Below are 15,690 nucleotides of genomic sequence, written 5' to 3' on the forward strand. Positions count from 1 at the left end.
CACCTGGAAAGATGCCCCTTAATCAGAAGTGCCAGAAGCTCCATTCAGACACAGCACAAAAGAAAGGCTGTGTGATTTTTTTTATCTTATATTGCTAATAGGGTCTTGCCTTTCAAGCATTTGTGATACACTTTGTTAATAAAAATTCCAGAAGAACTTCTAGAGAAACAGTTTGCACAGATAAAGCTCAATCTCAAGATCCTGTGTTTGCAAGCTGTGCAAATCAAAAGTTTTCTAAAGAATAGCTCCTTTGTTATATGCACTGCAAGTATCAACCAGGCTCTTTAAACAGTCTCAGCAGCCCCACCAGCAGGATGCCCAACCCTACTGACTGATCTTCCAGAGCAAACAGATGTTTTAAGATACTCAGATTTATTATGCTTTGAAAAGCTTATTAGAAGAAGCAAACGAAATGTTAAATTTTTACAATCCAGTATGTAATCATATACAAGTGCATTAGAACAAACTTCTCCCCTTCCACACCCAATTTCATCACTGGAATGGAAATTATGGTGTTAGCACTTAGGAGAGGGAGCTGCATCTGCATGCAATGAGAGGAAGAGATCACATAATGGTTTGTAAGGCATATCAGATTTATTCTGTGAGGTAGATAAAGGTCTTTAAAAGGTCTTACTCCACTTGTGGAATGAATTTCTTATCATGTATAAATTCTGTGTAAAACATTTCTTTTTCCAGGATGTGGTTTGTTTTCTGAGAGAGGAGAGAGAAGCTAAATATTTCCACTCCTGTATAATAGAAAATCCTCTGATTTCAAAAAGATCACACCCTGAGTGGTTAGTTAATACTGGAAACATAAAAAGGTACACTGTTCTGAAAGATCATTTCATTCCAGCTTTTCTAACCAGAAACAGAGTGAATAATTTTGCAATATAAGAATGACCAAAGAATAATGGCAATCTTTACAGGAGAATAAGTGTAATTTTGGGAATCAAACTTAAAACAAATTTTAAAATGTTATAAATTATATCAAAGAAACAGAAACAAGCCTCAGAAGCTGTTCTGAGTTGGTTCACAACTATATTTCCTTTGCTAAAAAACATAAGCATTCTGGATTTCATTTCATATGAGAAGTTTACAGACCACAGCAAAAGGCACCTAATTTTTTCCAAGAAAAAGTGAAGCAGATAATCTGATAAAACAGCATCAAAAGTCTTCCAAAGAGAGCTTAGGACATGAAAGTGATTTTGAGACACCAGTCCAAACAACAATGAACTCATGAAGAGGCTTCCATCGGCTTCAGCAGGCTTCCAGAAAGGCTCAAAATCATTAATGGAACTGCTGGCAGGGGAAGAGATTTAAGTGGCAGCCTTGCTGCTCTATGCCATTGCCCCTCTTCCCCGAGTGACCTGTATCCCTTCTCTTTGGGAAGTTCTCTCCCATGTTTGGCTCCCTCTGTACCTGACCACAAGGCATGGGGCTCTCCAGGGAGCTCCAGAAGCCGTTCTCAAGTGGTCGGAATGCAGGGAGCATCTCCACCATTCCAAGGAGGTACTGGACAAAACAGAAGTGAATGCTATAAGGCAATTAGTTAATGGTGCTGTCAAATGGAGACTGATCCCTACTGCTTCAGATTGACTATTTTTTGGTAATTAAGGCAGCCAGTTGCACTTTTCACAACCAGTAGCAGACAGATTCTCCTCTTACTTTGGTTAGGGAGAGGAAACAGTTATTTTCTTCCTGAATGGTCAAGTCCTTCAAGTATATTTATATCAGTCTACATTCCTCCTTTTTAAGACAAGCTATATCACTATTCCACAATATTAAAATGCCACATTCTATGGCAGGCCATCAGGAAAAATAATTCTGGGATAAAATTTTCAATATTTGTATATTTTATTTGTATTATTTTGTAAATAAGGCCACACAGTTATTATTATTATCACTGTTATTTCTTTTTTTTTTTTACTTATTCACAGTTATGAGGTTCTTTACTAAAATGTTCTGGTTCAGTCTTCTCTCATTGAAGAAACATGGCCACAAGTTTTCAGATCATTACAATAGTTAGGGATTCACCTGGGTTTGTCATAGAGAGATATTAGCAGATGGCAAAGCAATTGAATGATGACGTGGACTTGGCAATCCAGGGCTTCATAACCTTCCAACTGAACTCCAACAGTGTGATCTATCTAGCATAAAAATTCCAGTCTTTAGGAAATTGCAGTTAGCACAGAACCCAGCAATAGACATTTTCATCAGAGCAGGGCAGTGTATGTGCCATCCCTGTCTTCTGATGGCTGTGCTGTTCATCCACTGAGTATTGCATACAGTAAAGATTGCATGCTTCTCTGCCAGGACTAATTTGGGGGCTGTACATCCTGAAAGACATTACCTGTATTTCAGGATCTCAACCATTTTCAAATATTGCTTTCCTCAGGTAAAAGTGCAATAGTATAAAAGCAAGAGTTGTTTTGTTTGGTGCAGAGTAATTTTTTTTGGTACTAGTCAAGACCACTTCTAATACTTTCATACCAGCTGCAAAACAGTTTTTCAACTTTCACTAATAGACTTACAAAGCATAAAGGAGCCTCCTTATCTGTTCTTAAAAATGGGGAAGAAACCTGTTATGACAGTTGCTAGCAATGCTGCTTTAGGGGTTATTTGACTGCTCACACAAATCTGAGGAGAACTGAGTGCAATGGGGCTGTCCACAGAGCTAGTGCAAACACCAGAAATGAGGTGCCACATTAATTCTGCCTGGATTAATCAGCCCTGCCAAGGCATCCATGCATTAGCCCATATGGAGCACTGACATGGCTCCAGCCCCTCTTTCTGGGCATCAGGTCCTTAGAGCTGCACTGGATTTCTCTGTTCCGCTGCCTCGTGCGATTCCAACACGCTCAGTGCTGCCCCTGCAGCAGTTTAACAAGTTGAATTATCTCTGTGTGACTCCCCCCTTGTCCTTATTCTTAACATATCCATTCAAGGTAAAAAGACATTATATGCACACATTATGTCAGCAAATTAGAATACCAAATACACAAATGGACCACTTATGCCCAGTAAACTGACACACCCAGAATACCAGAATACAGCAAATCCTTAACTCCCACTTTTGATTGGGATGAAAGCTTTCCATTTCATGAAAAATTCCAAAGTCCCTCAAAAGTCTTCTGCTGTGGAACAAAGTCTGTATCAAGAAAAAGGGCTGTCATAAACAAAAGTACTTTAATTTTCTGGGAAGTAAAAGTGTTAAAAACTGTGTAGCTCATATGGAGATGTTTTGGTTGATGGTTATCTTTTATATATTTGCAGTTACAATGAAGTAGGAATTTATGACATGAAGAAAAGGCAAAACTGTAGACAAAATACTTTAAAACAATTGTGCATAGTTGCAATATAACGTAGATTCGTTTCTATCTGTATGTTCCATAGGAGAAACTCCTACATTAAAACTTTGCAGTTTTCCCTTGGAAAAGGATCATATAAAATAATTCTCATCTTGGTCTAGCACCAAGTTTCCACTGCTCCTTTATCCAAAAAATAATATAGTGTTTGCTTATACTGAGTGATCTGATTGGAAGACAGACTCCCCTCCTGTGAAATTTTTAAAAATTCAGTTTGCTATACTGATTAAATTATTATCTTTTCCAGTATTTTTTTCTCTCATTTCTTACTTGGAACTGCAGTTCTGAATTAGAACTGGTGAATCAGAAGATGAAGAAAACTTATGGTTTACTTTATTTTTGAGTTCTTGAGTCTTGCCTTTTACCTTGAGTGTGAATTCCTCCAGTCTTCATATAAAGCTTAAAATCGTTATATTTTTATAATATCTTAGGTTAGATTCATAAGAATGACTAGAATTTCTCATGATTCCTAGAAATCATATCCTCTTATTTTTTTACCCAATTTCCTCTAGCTTTTGCATTTTCTAAATCAGTATGACATTGGTCTGATTTCTGGAGTTATTGCTGGAATCTTGCTCTTGATTTGGCATGATTAGGAAAGGGTGCTTTACCATTCTTCTTTTCATCTGATTCAGATCTTTTTTTGAAACAGAAACCTTCTCTTCCAGTAACCATATTAGTAGGCTAGTTTAATAAACCCTTTAACCTCCTCATTCCTGATGTGGCAAATTGGATGGGGAGCAGATGATCCTGAATAAAACTTACTTAACAAAAGGAAAAAAAAAGAGTGTGTGAGTTTTTTGTTTGTTTGGGTTTTTGTGAGCTTTGTTTGTTTTGACGTTTTGTTTTTTTTTTAATGTAGATCAGTTCTTTGATACATTCCAACAAATGTTCTCTTTTCTTTCTTTCTCACTCTCTCAAGGCAGCCCTTGCTGGCCAGCTTGTCATGATATGCCCTGACCTATCTCATCACATATGATGTAGTAGAGTCCTAGTGGGACACAGTGATAAGATATTCAGAGATTTCTTGTGTCAAATGAGGAGTTGGGTATTTAACTCTGGGATGCACAATATTCTGCACATCTGATTTGGATGAGGACATGAGGGAGCGGACAGAAAATGTTAATTAGCTCCCTAATATAAAATAACAAAGAGTTACTCAAGATGGTGTCTTTGTCCAGGATTAAGGAGTTTCTGCATGGCTGGGATTCTCATGCCAGATGCACACAGTGTGATTTGGTAACCGGGTCAGGCCTTCAGTTATAAGTGACAGACATTTTAAATTCTTTAGAAAAATAAACAGTCTTTCGTACAATAGCCTGTTGTTAGAGCAGCCATGTAAGAGGTGGGTAACCTGAGATGAATTCTCCATTTCAAAATAACTAAACCCACATCTCCTATAAAGTCACAGTAAAATTCTCTGAGCAGATTTTTGAACTGAAATGGCCTTAAAGATGGGGACAGTTACCTAGTGCTGTGCTCCCTCTGAGAATGGCAGCATTCGTGAACTTAGCAGAATTCCTCAAACTTAATGGCTTTTTCTTGAAAAAAAAAAGTGCAGTTGTCTCTCAGATCTGACAACAGTTAGATGGGGTGGTTTTGGAGGTCACTATCTTAATTGTCTGAATTTGATTTAATTGTGGGGGATTTTTGCATCTAAGTGCTATTTTGGAGCTCATCTGGTTTCAGCAGTAGAAATCCATGTTTTACCATTAGGCAAAAAACTATCATTCTCTTGATGCTTCAAAAGAATTCTTTATAACAGCCTGGGCTCCTATATAATTTTGGAGTCCCTTAGTTAGAAACATCTGATAGTAGGCCCTAAGTTAAAGGAAAGTCACATGGATATTCATCATCTGAATTACCACACTAGATTTGGCTTTCAATAAAGAAACATTTAGTCAGATTGTTTGTCTGCTTTCTGTATATAGCATTAAGACAATGAGAACTTACATTTTTTTCCTATTTAGTTGCATATCAAGTGATTTAGGCAGCTACTTCATAGCTACCTCTTGAAATGTTTTGCTTGAATTTATCTGAAATTTAAAGTCCATCTACAATCTGCAGCTATCATTAGTAGTCCTGGAAGACTAATTTTTAAAATATAAAAATATTTGGGTTCTTCTCATGAGTTCTACAAAATGCAGAGCTCATGGGTATTTGTTTGATAACACAGGATGACCTGCTAAAAAAGGCTGATGGATTTTTCTGAGATAAACAATGTTTGAAATATATTCAATCCTTTAGAAATAGAATGTTATTGAAAAGTTCCTTGAAAAATCTATGGAAGTCTTTGGTATATTATTGTAGTGGCTCAGAACCATCAGTGTTAAAAAAATGCACCTAATTTTGAGCCTAATTTTGTCAAGGTTCAATTTCAAGCTATTGGATATTATTACATTTTTGTTAGCTCTGTTGAAGAGCCATCTTATTATGAAATTTCTGTTTCCCATGTAGGTATGTAAGGACTGTGATTAATTTATCTCTTGACAAATTAAGTTGACAGTGTCTCTTGAACCTTGTGCTGGAAGATATATTTTTCAATTTCATTTTCCAGGTTTTTCCCTAAAACCTCTCTAACTTTCCAACAGATTTCCTTAATTTTAGAAAGCTGAACTGGACAAACTTTTGCTTCTGAAGTTACAACATATGTAAATGAGGGTTCTATTAACCCTCTAAAGGAAAATACAGCAATGTGAAACATCCAGGATGCAGATAGAATAACACACCAATCTTCATAATAATTTTTTTCTCTTGGAGAAGTTTCTCATTCTCTAGGTATGGTCTACATTTTTCTCATGTGTATAAATTCATGTTTAGCCATTTCAAAACACATTTTTTTATTTATCTGAAAAAATTAGGCAATGTAGTTGGCTATTTTGTACCACTGACATTATCAAGGCAATGTTTCCTATTTGTTAGGGTTTAATATTATTTATTATTTAAGATTATTTATTTATCTATGCCTTTGCTTGCAACTTTAGAAAGTCTCAGGATATTGTGAAGTCAAGTAACTTATCAAGCTTGCATTTTTTAAAATTTTTATGGTTCTCAAACAAACTTATAAGTAAGTCAGTTATAAGGTCAGTTTGTGAAGGTCCATTTTCCATGGATGTTTGTGGATTAGCATTTACTGTCATTTAATATTTTTTTAATCTTTATGCACTGATTTCACTCAGGTATTCCATGAGTTGGTACAAAGTGCTCTATCTTGTGGGAGTAGGTTGCCTCTTAAAAGGTCATTCAATGTACAGCTAAAGCAACTTTTCTGACTTATACCTTTTCTTGCAGACTGTTAATTTGTTTTACCTCTGTTTCACCCACTCACAGGCAGTCCCATGTAAGTGGACGATGGGTAGGGAAAGCTCTCCTGCTCTGTCGTTTCAAATCTCTCTGCTTTTCTCTCAGAAGGTCAATTGCAAAAGACCTCCAGTGAAATCCTCAGTCAATCATTTTAGAACAAATGTCATCTTGCTTCTTGTATCCCATATGAAACAAGGAAAGTTATGGGGACCCTGGAACTAAAAACCTGCTCTCTAGGTTGGCTTTTGAAGCTCACTGTAATATCCCCTACAATGTAGAGAGCTCTGTGAGACCGAAGGAAGATTGCAAATCAGTGTCTTTCCTATAAGCTGCTTCTCCAATTTGGGCTGTACACTTCACTTTTCTGTGTGTTTTGGGTTTGTTCTATAGACATCCAGTGATAAGTTTGATTGGAAATAAAGTGAAGGGTATATATAGTTCAAATAGTTTCTATTTTATTTCAAATATCTTGGCTTTTCTCCATTCAGTGAATAGAACAAGTTCTTTTTCTCATGGGTTTTTAGAACCAAATCTTCCAACAAGAGACTGTATCTGGCACAAACCATCCCTGCACTTTTTATATCCTTATGGTCTGGCGTATCAAGTCACTAGACAGGAGTCTGTTTCACTGAGTGCTTCTCACTTGAACGTGGATCTTATTTTGTCCTATCTCAGGCTATTTTCTGAAGGCATATTTGCTATGGGCTGAGGAATATTAGACTGTGGCATGACATGAAAATAGAGATTGAATGGTATTACAGAACATTACTTCTTGTGTAGGTAATTACAGAGACATGTAGAGATTTAGCTGAAAGACTCCTATTAGTAGCAGTAAAAACCTCATGGCTAAGTGCTTGTGCAAGGATTAGGAAGTTTGCAGATTTTCAAATTTTATTGAAGGGGTGGTAATGCAGCATCATAGAGTAAAACCCTCTTTTTCTACAAAGTAGGAGTAATGTAGGCAGCTTTAGAGAAAATCTCTTCCCTTTTGCCAATGGAGAACATTCACGGTGTTCTGCAGTGACCTCTCTGATCCAGGAGAAGCTATTCACCTCCTATCATTCAAGGCCAGCTACAAACAAAGAGAAAATAAACATGAAGAAACTTCTCATGGCAGGTTCCTTCCTCCCTTAGCTTCATCAGTGAAGTGGGCAGCATGAAAGTTGGGCAGAATGAGCACAAAGGTTCTTCCACATCTCAGAAGAAAAGGAAGGTGCATCATAGCCTCAAAGTGAGATCCCACTGACACAGAAAATTGGAGAAAAAGAGGGGTTCTGAGATTGCATTTCATTGGGCTAAAATAAATAAATAAATTTTTAGAAAAGAATAAGAGCAAATGCTCACCTTCCATGTAAATCTCCACATCCAGCTCAGACATTGCTCCAGAGACCACAGTTACAGGCCACAAGGAGGGCCTGGAGGCAGAGTGAAAAAAGAGGGTGGCCATCCTGTCTTTGTGACAAGGTATTTCAGTGAAGGAGAAGCTCAAAATCCTGTGACCTGTGAAAGAAAGATGGGGAAATTTGTGTCTTGACAAAAAAAGCTGAAAGATCAGTGGGATTTGTGAAGTGTCATATGTGACACGGGGAGGAATGCAGAAGAATAGCACTCATTTTCAGGTAGCACAGGAGCAGTGAAGGGAGCTGAGACAAGGGCCATCGGTGTGTGTAGTGAAGAAAGGCTCAAAATGATTGGAGAGTTCCCACAGAGAAGATACAGGACTGAGTTTAATTTGGAAATTAGGGAAGTGAACATGAACAGTGTGTAGGTGAGGTATTATAGGTAATTTTCTCATCTGTTTTGCAATTACCACTCCTGCAACACTGTCATTTGGACAAACAGCAATGGCATCTTGTTGCAGCAAAGATGCTCAAAAAGGCACAAATTAAAGGCAAATGGAAATAACAATTTAACAATTCATAGCACAAATGGATCTTAAAGATTTATTGTTTTACTTTGTGATTATGCAAAAGATTTGCACTGAAAGCCAGCAAAAATACACCATCATCTATTTCATGAGAAATACATAAAAATTACCTTTGAGCAATAACTGCTTTATTTAGATTCTATTTATTGGGTGTTAAGTTCTAACTGGGGCTTTATAATTTAATTAAATATGAAATTATTTTAATGTTCCATTCCCAAAATTGAGGAAAGCATTGGGGAAATTGATTAGAAACTAGAAAAGTAAAAAGCAATGAAGGCTCAAATATAAAAAGAGAAATTAAAGTGTCATATGAAATCTCATTTTGTTTGATATTGATTCTACTCATTCACAAAGGATGATGTTTAAGGTATTACTAATAAAATGAGCATTTTTAAAGGCTATAAAATAATGTAACATTGCAAAATTATAACAGATTTCTAAGTGTTAAAAACTCCTTGGTACACTTTAAAAATACTCCATTTTTGTGTTTTGTTTCTCATCACAGAAATTATTGCAGTTTACATGCCAACAGAAACACTGATGGGTGACTCGAGGTTTTAGTCTGTAGCTCAGATAACATTCCACTTTGCTTGCAACAGTAGCTGCATCAGTACTCTGCAGTATAGGCAGAAATTGCTTTCTTCATCAAATGCTATATGATTACACAAGGTGTCAAAATACAAAAATCACTATGAACTCTGCTATCCATTATAATATGTTACTCTCTGACTGAACTTTTAAATATCTTGAAACTCTTTTATTTTAATATAAATATTATATATCTAAGAATAATATATTTTCTAAAATATTTTTAATTAATTATAAATACTATATTAATCCAAAATAATATAAAGGTAACTTTCTGTTAAAGTCACGTGAATGGAGCAAACATTATTTCTGCTTTTATGAATACAACTGTGCTTCAAAGTATGTGTATTTTACTTTGAAGCCCAGATTCTGTTAAATTTCCTTTAGTTGGGTTGTGTCAACCTATGGAACCAACCAAAGTAACTAGAATTTGGCCATACATTTGGCTACACATAAAACTGAAAAGCATACCAGAAAGAACTGTGGTTTTAAGTCTGCACAGTTATGCCACATTCTCACCTTTATGAGGCATGACTTGCAGCCATGCAGAATGAAGAATGTGAGATCAGGAATCCATGGAAAAATACTTCTAAACCTATAGACCTGGGCCCAGTTGAGCACAAACATTGACATTTTAATCTGAAACATTTTTCTGAAACAGTCTTCAAACACAGTGAAAAACATAATGACAGAAATGTTCTGTGTGATGCCAAATGCTGTCGTTTTCAACAGTAATGGCAATATAAAAAGTGCAGGTGGTCCTCTTCTTGCCCCCCACCTTCATTTCCATATCTTTCTGTTCTTTCCTTCTCTATTTTATCACTTTAAAAAATATTTTTATTTATTTAGACAGTGGAAAAGCAGAGAGAAATTTAAAACAGTGAAACAAATTAAATCCGTGAAAAACACAGATGTTATGATGGGCTCAGAACAGTGGGTCTTACTGCACCACTATTTCTCTGAAATTCTCAGACCTATGGCCTTACTACAGAGCCATTGAAATTACCAGGAATTTGCAGAAGGGCTGACAGTGTTTAATCAGTAATATTATCAATAGTGGTATCTTGCTTTGCAATGAGATTTGCTGCTGTCTTCACTGCTCAGATAAGTGCTCCTCTCTCAGTCACTTACTTGTGTGCTAGTAGGTGTGGGACTTGTGTGCGTGCAGGTGTTATATGTTAGACAGATCCTTATTCCAACAATCTATCTTTCCTTTTTTCCCTCTCACCTAGACCCATAGTCATATCACTAACATAATGCCTCCTTTTGTACAGTGTGATGAGAAGGAATTTTCAGGGCCTGGAGTTACTTCTCAACAAGTCAGGCAAGATACTTTTGAACACTGGTATTTATTTCCCTCAGCAGTGAATCATCTTTGTGGTAAGGATAATGCCATATGGTGCCATGAATTATATCTCAAAATGCACACAAATGCATGTCTTTGGTGGAAGGTCTGCTCATTTTTTAGCATTTCATCAGAGTCGAACTTTGAATGGTGATATCAAAGAAGAAGGAAAATCGGTGTGAACATGATTTCCAGCATTGGCCTAGCTGAATAAGAAACAAATAGATGAACAGAAGGAAATGGTGTTGATGCTTCAGAATGACTATGGGCCAGTTATGTGGAAAAACCCCCAAACCCTACAGTATTTCAGCCAGATGGCTGCAAGATGACTTCAAGAAAGGCAGCACTCACTGGCAACATGTCCTTGCAGCAAAGAGAGGAAAAACCCAATCGTCCCTTGTCTCTTCCTTCTGAGCATGAGTTCCAAAGAGTCCCCTCCTACCTGGCAGCCTAGATGTGAAGCTTAGTCAGATTTTTATTGCTCCCTGGTTTGCATCTCTTCCAAGGCTCCCAGCCATTTCATGGCCTAAGCAGGCAGGGCAGCTTTTGCAGTCTGCTTGGAGGAATGCTGTCATCCATGGGGATCATGTTTCACCTTCCCCAAAGTGGAGGGACGCCCAGAAGGAACCAGGCCAGGCAGAGCTCTAGTTTCAGGAACTCTCCCTTTAGCATAACTAAGGGAGAGCTTCTAATGCCAAGATGCTACTGGGCTTCCTAGGGCTGAGGCACTCTCCCACTTGGCATCCTGTATTTTGGAAACAATGGCAAGAGCCTGTGCCTCTTACCATGTTTCCAGATAAGTGTTCCAGGAAGAAGTTTCTATCTATGTTCCAGTGCATGATTAAAGACATGCTTTGAGCTAACACAGCACACACCGGGTTTTCTCCATCCACGAACAGCAAAAAAATCTCAGCTCCTGAGTGTTTCTTATCTCCTGGTTGTTTGTAATGCCTAATACTATTATTTGTTTCTTTAGCTCTTAAACACAGACATAAAAGGCAGGGTGAGAAGGATTGTCTCTCTATTGACATCATCAGGGGATGCAATAGCTTTTACCACAACTGAATTTTATTTAGAATCTATGAAACTATATAAACATTTGCTTTTTTAACATAGTAAATATACATCAGTCTGAGTCCCTCCCTTTCCAGGAGAGGAAAAAGTTAGTTCTTATTTGTTTTGTTACTTAGGTAGCACAAGAAAACTCTTCAGTAATGGAGGCTATGTGCTCAAACAGTGGGAGTTACCTTTTGAATTGAAAGAGGCAAAAATTGTGTTTTTTGATTGCCTTTCTGTCCTTTACAAATTATCCAAGGATGCAGTCAAGTTTGATACACTGCTATGCCCCACTGCAGTTCTGAATTAATGTTTATGGAATATTGACCTTATGGTGCAAACTGTTTCTGCAATACAGGACAAGTTCATGCTCATCTTTTTTTTTTTTTTTTGTGTTTTGGTAGTTTTTTGGTTGGTTTTTGTTTGTTTGGTTGTTTGTTTGTTCTTTATTAATTAGGAAAAAGCTATATCCCAATTTGTTAACCTTTGAGCAATTTAATCATTAAAAAATAAAGTAATTGGCAAAATATTTTGTCAGCTTCCCAGTGGCCAAATCTTATCCTTTTGGGAACCTTTTATGCAAGCATGAAGTTCCTTCAGATTTCCAAGTCATACAAGAAAGGCTGGCAGGAAAGTAGGAATTCCTCTGCATGAAACATTTGAAATTATCTGAAAACTTTTGGCTCCTCGAGGAAATAAAATAAAATTGTTTCCCATTAAGAAAAAAAAAAATAGAGATGGAGCGAGACAGTGCAGCACAGATTAGCCAATGGCGATTAGGGCATCTGTAGATCAGATGGTGGCCTGGTCTACCTATAGCAAAGTGGTATGATGAAAGGCTCTTTCTGTTCCAGTCCTGAAATCTTCTCCTGAAACTGAGATTCTGTCCTAGGGAAAGTTTTGACAAACAAATTAATTTCTGTGGAAAACTTTGATGTCAATGGCAAAAATTTCCGTGTAAGAAATCCTAGTGTATAGGAGCTGTACAAGAAGCTGAGCATCTTTTTTAGCTTTCCTTAACCCTGGAGAAGCCTAACTGAAAGACCTGGAAGTAAGGTCCTTATCACTCTTCTGTATTCACCTTTTGATACATTTCTATCTTCTTGTTTCTCTCACATTCCCCTTTTTCCAAATTCTTTGTTCATTTGGCATTGAAAACATAAAGTAGGACTCCTACAAAAGCCTTGAACTCCAGGACCATCCACCACCATGTCATTTACAGCCCCAGATCAGAACTCCAGCTCTATTCAGCAAAATACATACCCAATTTCTACTCTGAAATGCTTTGTCTTATCTGGGGCCTTTGAGTGTGACCCTGCAAACCTTATACATACAAGTAATCTCTGTTGTCCCTATATAGGTAACATTTAACTGCTTGTGCATGTAAAGGTTGCAAGGTGAGTCCCTTTGAATGTCATTATCCCAAATATTATAACTGCTTTGCTGAAACTCTCATTGTCTTTCCAAAACCAACCCATATTACTCAATAGAGAATTCTGGAGGAAAAAAATGCAACATTTTGAAAGCAGGCAGAGGTCATATGAATGCTGCCCAAGATTTTTGATTGAGTAATGTACTTTGGAATAACTTGCTGTGGTTCTTTGGCAGAACACTGTTTATTGTTCAAGTGAAATTTTTCACAGTTAATAAGATGGTCAGTTGCAGGCATTGAAAATATTTGCCCTGCCAAATACCACAAGAGTGAAAACCTTCAAGCTGGTTGAATAATGAGACAGAAATCATTCCAACAAGCTGCTTGACAGCTGCTGGAGAAATTTCCAGAATATTATATGACCCAAAATGAAACTGTTTTACTGAATAAAAATAAACAAACAGAAAAACATTTCTGAAGAAAAATTACCAAGATATTTTGATTGGGTATTTGCAAGGAATTGTTTGACAGAGCAAAACTACTTGATGGTTGTTGTATTTTCAAAGAGGAAACTATTGTTTATCCACATATTTCTCTACATTCATAGACTTCTTTCCATTGGCCACATGATACCATCAGTTTTTAAGCAGATTCTCCAGTGATGTTCACGGAAAATTCTGCTTAGAAAGCTCTTGTTAATTTCTTCTGCTTTGCAAGCAGAGAGAGAGTATGAATCACAGCAGTGAGGCTGAATTTGGACAATAAAACCCAAAAAATCCACACGAATGTGTGATGATTCAGGAACAAATACTGCTTTCAGGAACTAATATGCTTGGCCTAATATGGATGAAGACTTGGTGTTACTGAAAATGCAACTCAGCTTTTGCTGACACTGTTTACAAATAATATTCACATATCCTACCCCCATGTTCTGTAAGGCAGAAAAATGTTTTTCTGACATGGGCACATCTGGAATTTGCCTACTTCCAACAATCTGAAATACACCTTTGCCATAAATTACTAAAGACACAGTAACACTTTCACTATAATCTCACATAAAAAATGCACTCAAATTCTGTAATTACTTAAGTACAAAAAATACACAGTTGTCTGCATTGTTTTCATGTTTTTCAGGGAATGAAAATTGCAATAAATAATTCTCTTCTTATCATGGAACATGAATAAATATCTCAGAGAGCCTAAATCCAAATCTGATTTAAATTTGGAAGGACTTAGCAACAACAGCAGCAGCAGAAGTCCTGTAAAGTAAAATATACCCAGCCAAGAGTGAATAATGCATTACCCCAACAACCAATCCTCCCTTTCCAGTGAAAAGGGCAACTGGACTCTTACACAAAGCCTGAACTCACTGTTTACATCCTGAGGGTAGAAAAAGAGAAGACATTTAGCATACACTAGTTCCATGGATAAAGTATCTATACTTTGTAATTGTGCGTGCGTGTTACTTAATCTGTTTCCCACCCATTACCCCAGGGAAAAAAAAAAAGGACAAAAAAGTATAAAGAGGGAAAAACACTAACTACACTGTGGTTAAAATTCAGATCAGCAGTCTACTCCACAGATCTCTTGTGTTCAGCCTACTTACTCACTGAATGTGGCTAAGATGCTCAGGAGTTTCCAGTATACCCACCCACTTGAGATAAGATTGTAAGTACTGTACTTGGGACTGCTAAATTTGCAACCAGGTTAATTGTGTACAGCATCTGAGAAGCCTCAGCGGATTCCTGCAGAGAGGCTGATGTTTATTCGCGGTGCTGAGAAATCAAGTCGTTAAAACAGAAAGCAAAACCAGGGACAAACACTGATGGTTCAACCCGAGTGAGTAGCCCCGGTGATAAAAGGCTCAGGAGAGGACGCCAGGGCTCGTGCGAAGTTCTATCGTAAGAGGCTTTGTGGAACCGTAGCTGCTTATCCCTCGGATCAGCCTCTGGGAGAGCGGCCGAGCCTCGAGCGGGGCTGCCTCGCGGGTGGCGCCTCTGCGCTGCCGGCCCCACGCCCGCGCCCCGCCGCGAACTCGCGGTGCGGGCAGAACGGCCGCGGTACCCGTGTGCGGGGAGTGCGGCCATGGGGCTGGCAGAAGGGCCGAGGTACCCGTGTGAGGGGAGTGCGGCCATGGGGCTGGCAGAAGGGCCGAGGTACCCGTGTGCGGGGAGTGCGGCCATGGGGCTGGCAGAAGGGCCGAGGTACCCGTGTGAGGAGAGTGCGGCCATGGGGCTGGCAGAACGGCCGAGGTACCCGTGTGAGGGGAGTGCGGCCATGGGGCTGGCAGAAGGGCCGAGGTACCCGTGTGCGGGGGCTGCGGCCATGGGGCTGTGGCCATGGGGCCGGCAGAAGGGCCGAGGTACCCGTGCGCGGGCTCTGTGGCCATGCGGCTGGCACCCGCTCCGTGCCCGGGGGATACGGGCCGGGGAGCGGCGGCGCTGCGGGGCGGCACCGGGCCCGGGGCAGCGGCCCCGCAGCTCCCGCTGCTCCTCCCGGCGGGATAACCGCTCCTGCCTTTCCCTGCCAGGGCCGGCAGCGGCGATTGCCCGTCCGCGCTGCTTAAAGCGTGTCACGTTCGAGCCTTGCAGGTGCTCGGAGAACGGCCGCACACAGGGTTAACAGCATCCCCGGTCGGACAGTATGTGTTTAATATGCGAGCGTATTTGATGTTCATTGACAGAGCAACAATAGGAATTATCTTGCTTTATGTACCAGTTACAAGGTTTAATAT

General features: G+C 38.8%; 1 long non-coding RNA gene across 1 annotated transcript in view; it reads right to left on the reverse strand.

The window, feature by feature from the left end:
- Window positions 1-968: 968 nt before the first annotated feature.
- The window catches only part of LOC113458593 (uncharacterized), a 17,517-nt gene continuing 2,795 nt past the window's right edge, over window positions 969-15,690 (reverse strand). Inside the window, exons 2-3 of the long non-coding RNA XR_003378971.2 lie at window positions 8,013-8,168; window positions 969-7,910 (exon numbers count right to left, since the gene is read on the reverse strand). This is a non-coding gene — a long non-coding RNA (uncharacterized LOC113458593). The remainder of the gene's footprint in view (window positions 7,911-8,012; window positions 8,169-15,690) is intronic.

This window comes from Zonotrichia albicollis, chromosome 4, assembly GCF_047830755.1.
Source record: "Zonotrichia albicollis isolate bZonAlb1 chromosome 4, bZonAlb1.hap1, whole genome shotgun sequence".
NCBI classification, from domain to species: Eukaryota; Metazoa; Chordata; class Aves; order Passeriformes; family Passerellidae; genus Zonotrichia; species Zonotrichia albicollis.